The sequence below is a fragment of the Perognathus longimembris genome, chromosome 3, assembly GCF_023159225.1.
Source record: "Perognathus longimembris pacificus isolate PPM17 chromosome 3, ASM2315922v1, whole genome shotgun sequence".
In the NCBI taxonomy this organism is placed as follows: Eukaryota; Metazoa; Chordata; class Mammalia; order Rodentia; family Heteromyidae; genus Perognathus; species Perognathus longimembris.
The window spans coordinates 20524941-20529904 of NC_063163.1; the positions used below are offsets into that span (position 1 = coordinate 20524941).

Consider the following 4964-nt stretch of genomic DNA (forward strand, 5'->3'; position numbering starts at 1 on the left):
GCATTTCACAGAACCAAAGAATTATGCATGTAAATTATCCAAATAGCTAATAATTTCATACTACTTATGTGGCATAAAAACTTCACAGAAGAAAAGGTGTAAAATGGTAAGCACTGGTACAAAACAAAAAAAATCCTCTTTATAATCTAAACTTTAAACATTAGGTTGAAAGAAATTCCTACACATACAGTTTGAAGAATACAATCAAATATTACAAAGTACAGAATACTCTAGGAACAAATTGCCATGATTAAGTAAACAGAAAGAAGAAACAAATGAACCAGACCTGAAAAACATTGCCAGTGTGGAAAAAGAGACTCAACAGACAAAATAGGTAAATATTGTGTTTTAAAATGAAAAAGCAGGGGCTGGGGATATGGCCTAGTGGCAAGAGAGCTTGCCTCATATACATGAGGCCCTGGGTTCGATTCCCCAGCACCACATATACAGAAAACGGCCAGAAGTGGCGCTGTGGCTCAAGTGGCAGAGTGCTAGCCTTGAGCAAAAGGAAGCCAGGGACAGTGCTCAGGCCCTGAGTCCAAGTCCCAGGACTGGCCAAAAAAAACAACACCCAGGCAGTTTTGAAAATGAGTGGAAGGAACAAATGGAATTGAGAATTCAAATTAGAAGTTTAATGGATCATATCAAATTAGATTTCAGTAAAAAGAGAATAAAAGAACTGGAGGGTAGGTCAAGGCATTAGAGCAGCCAAAAAGCCAGAAAGCTTGAAAAGAATCCAACTATGAAGATAGCACAATGAAACATGCTGAGAAAAAACAAGAGAAGAACTCTGTTGAAATTGTTTGAGGGATGGAGAAATAGAAGAAAGGAGAGTGATAGAATTTGTTGGTAAATAATACTGCAGTGAAGATGGTTGAGCTGGTAGCTTTAGTGTGGCCTTGTTTGTGATCCTTCAGGTAAGTGCCCAGAAGTGGGGTTGCTGGGTCATACATAGAGGAGTTCTATGTTTAGCCTTTTTTTTTTTTTTTTTTTTTTGCCAGTCCTGGGCCTTGGATTCCGGGCCTGAGCACTGTCCCTGGCTTCTTCCCGCTCAAGGCTAGCACTCCGCCACTTGAGCCACAGCGCAGCTTCTGGCCGTTTTCTGTATATGTGGTGCTGGGGAATCGAACCTAGGGCCTCGTGTATCCGAGGCAGGCACTCTTGCCACTAGGCTATATCCCCAGCCCTCTATATTTAGCCTTTTGAGGAACCTCCATACTGCTTTCCAGAGTGGTTGAACAAACTTACACTCTCACCACAGTGTGGTAGCATTCCCTTTTGGCCACATCCTTGCCAGCAGCTGTTGTAATTACTTTTCTTGATAATGGCCATTCTTACAGGGGTGAGGTGTAATCTCAGTGTTGTTTTGATTTGCCTTTATTTTATGGCCAGGAATGTTGAGCATTTTTTCATTGTCTCTTGGCCATTCTCATTTCCTCTTCAGAGATGTCTCTTTTTAAGTCTTTAGCCCACTTATGAACAGTAGTGCAGTTGTTTCTTTGAGGATTACTGTAGCTAAAATATGGAACCAACCCAGATGCACCTCAATAGATGAATGAATCAAGAAATTGTAGTATATACACACAATGGAACACTATGCTTCCATCAGAAAGAATGGCATTGCCCCATTCATAAGGAAATGGAAAGGCTTGGAAAAAATCATCTAAGTAACTTGAGCCAGACCCAAAGAAACATAGACTCTATGGTTTCCTTCATTGGTAACAATTAGTATATGCCTAGAATATTCCTAGCAGATGATCACAATAGATCAACAGCTCTGTACATATGATCACATAAGATGATGCTAAGTGAAATGAACTCCAAGATATGAAAACAAGTGGTTTATCACCAGTTGTAATTTTTAACTCACTAATTTATTTAATTTATTTTAATTTGTTATTTTTCTTTTGTTTATCTTCCCTATGGCTTAGTGCCTGTCATCACTGTATATTTGATTTTGGTACTCTGGCTATTGTATATATGTTTGTCTGAACTATGGAAGGGAAAGGGAACATAAAAAATGGTGAGACAAAGAGTAAAAGGTGAACCAATGCAACAACAAAACTTACATGACAATAAATTGTAAACTAACTGTACAACTCCTGGAGGGAATTGGGGAGAAGTGAGGGAGGAGGTAACAAGTTTGACAAGAAATGTACTCACTACGTTAAGTATGTAACTGTAACTTCTCTATATATCACCTTGACAAAAAAAAGATTTATTGCAATGCATTGTAAACATGTATTTACATTGTAAACATTATAAGCCTCCCCCTCCATATGAAAAATATAAGCTAATAAAAAGACAGAAAATAAAAAGAATAGAACTTTGAAAAACAGTTAAGTTCCTCAAAATATAACATGAATTTACTAGATCACTAGGAATTCATATCCTATGTATCATTCCAAAGAAATAAAAGCGCATGTCTACACAAATATTCGTGGAGGCCAAATAATAACCGTATATCAAAAAGCAAGTGTCCATCAACTAGCCAATTTGTAAACAAACATATAACAAAATTTTACTAACCAAGGGAGTCCTGACAGATGCTATAATCTGGATAAGCCTTGACAACACCATCATACTGAAAACACTCACACAAAGATCCATATACTAAATGATACCATTTATATTTAATTTCCAGAATAGGCAAATCTACAGAAACAGATTAGTGGTTGATCATGGTTGAATGGGATTGAATGGGAAAATGGGAGAAAGACTTTTTTTTTGGTCTTGTTGTCATGGGGCTTGAACTCAGGGCCTGGGCCTGGGTTTCTCTGGCTTCATCCTGCATCTCCAGATCTCAGCCTCCTCAGTACCTTGGATTATAAGCTAGAGCCACTGGTTCTAGACTTTCTTTTATTTTTAATTTTAATTTTTATTTGTTTTAGGTCTCAACTTTTAGGAAGATGTATAGTTGAAAGCATATAAAGCTTTGAGGACAGTATCACAACAACTTTATATGTGAGTTCCAGGAAGTACCAAGGCAATCTGAACTTAACTTGCAGATATTATATTCACTGCAAAAGGAATCAACAAACTATTTTTCTCAGTAACAGTGGCATATAGCAATTATAACCAATTTATAGAACAATATGACATATAATTAAAAATCCTTTTTATTTGGTGTTTCCTAAATTGATTGATAATGGAGTAAATAATGCATGCCCAGTAAGCTTATTATTTATAATTTCAATAACTGATGACAAAGAAATTGTGTAACTGGAAAATTCAACTAATATTTTCAACAAGTATAAAATGTTTTTCTGGGTGGATGTTGGTATTTACAAAAGTATCTCTAATGACTTAATGTATACAAGTTAAGTGTATTTTTGCAAGCATAGAAACTGGATAAAATATTAAATCAGCAGACTCAAAGGAAATATCAAAAACTTCTGAGTACGGTGTGTTCAGGATTGTTTAAGGATGGAAAGCTGTTGTCTCAGGAACCTATAAGTGCTGAAAGTACATTGACTTTGATGGATGATCCTGGGTGTGATTTATCAAATGAACAAAGAACTGAACCTTCAGAGCCAGCCTTGAATTCTACGGAGTTGTACCACTCTGTCCTTTCTACCACTGCCTCTTATGAAAAGACCTCATGCTAGCCCAGAAAATCCTCTTTTTTCTCACATGCAATTCTTGTAACATCTGCTTGAACTGAAGAAATTCATGGAATCAGGTACCCTGAAAACAGACTTAATTCATCTTGAGAAAGGCACTGAGAAAGACACAGAAATCTCTGATTCTGTGTTGCAGTTGCTAAATGGCCTGATCACTTTTTACCATAATCCCAGACCTCCTTTTTCAAACTTTTGGACAGCAGCTGTTGGTACTTTAGCTCAACTGCCAAGAGATTGCAATTTATCTAATCATATTCTTAAAAAGTGTTACAAGAAGTTGGAAGAATTCAAGAGAACCCTACTACGGGCTATTTTAGAGAACAGTGATATAAATCGATTTCAGGTACAACATTACATCTCTAGGAGTCTGGTCACCCTAGGAAGTTGCAGCTTGTTGAGAAAATTGATTATACCTCTACTTCTATTAGAAATAAAGAGCTTTACTGATGATCTTGAAGCCATCAATCAGGTAAAATCCACTTATGATGCAATGTGCTATTAAAATATTTTCTTTCTCTTGTGGGTCCTGAAGCAGCTTCCTCAAATAGAAAACAACAAGCACAGTTCACGTGTAGATTGTGACGACCCAGAAATCAAGAAATTTCTTCAGAATCTTGACCAAACTGTCTTCCAACTCTCTGACTCATTTCCATTTTTTACATTTTATTTATGGAGACTGGGCCTTCTCTTGAACTCAGCTCAGATGGAAGCTACTGGAAGTAGCACACTTCCTTAACAACTCACCAAATATTACCAGAGACCACTCTTAAATTTTTTTCTCAGGAATATTTTTTATTAAACTTTTTTCTTTGTTGTCAAAGTGTGGTACAGAGGGGTTACATATTCATATGTAAGGCAGTGAGTACATTTCTTGTTCAACTTGTTACCTCCTCCCTCATTTTTAATTTTTTATATTTCACTTTATTGTTTTATTTTTGAGATATACTCAGCTAGTATCACTATTAGTTTTCTTGTTCAAGTTGTCTCATGTTTATCCACAAGAAGATCTTCGACGCTTTTGACATGTCACCATAACATAAAAGGCACAATTCACGGAGATATTTACTTCATCTTATACATTTTCTGCTCAGCCTGGGAATCAGGCACTTTCTTCAAGTGCTCCTGGTAACTTTTTTTTTTTTTTGGCCAGTCCTGGGCCTTGGACTCAGGGCCTGAGCACTGTCCCTGGCTTCTTCCCGCTCAAGGCTAGCACTCCGCCACTTGAGCCACAGCGCCGCTTCTGGCCGTTTTCTGTATATGTGGTGCTGGGGAATCGAACCTAGGGCCTCGTGTATCCGAGGCAGGCACTCTTGCCACTAGGCTATATCCCCAGCCCCCTCC

At 37.5% G+C, this 4964-nt stretch overlaps 1 pseudogene; it reads left to right on the forward strand.

Annotated features, from left to right (window-relative positions):
* The first annotated feature begins 3391 nt into the window (after positions 1 to 3391).
* Positions 3392 to 4359, forward strand: LOC125347854 (annotated as a pseudogene).
* The last annotated feature ends 605 nt before the right edge of the window (positions 4360 to 4964 follow it).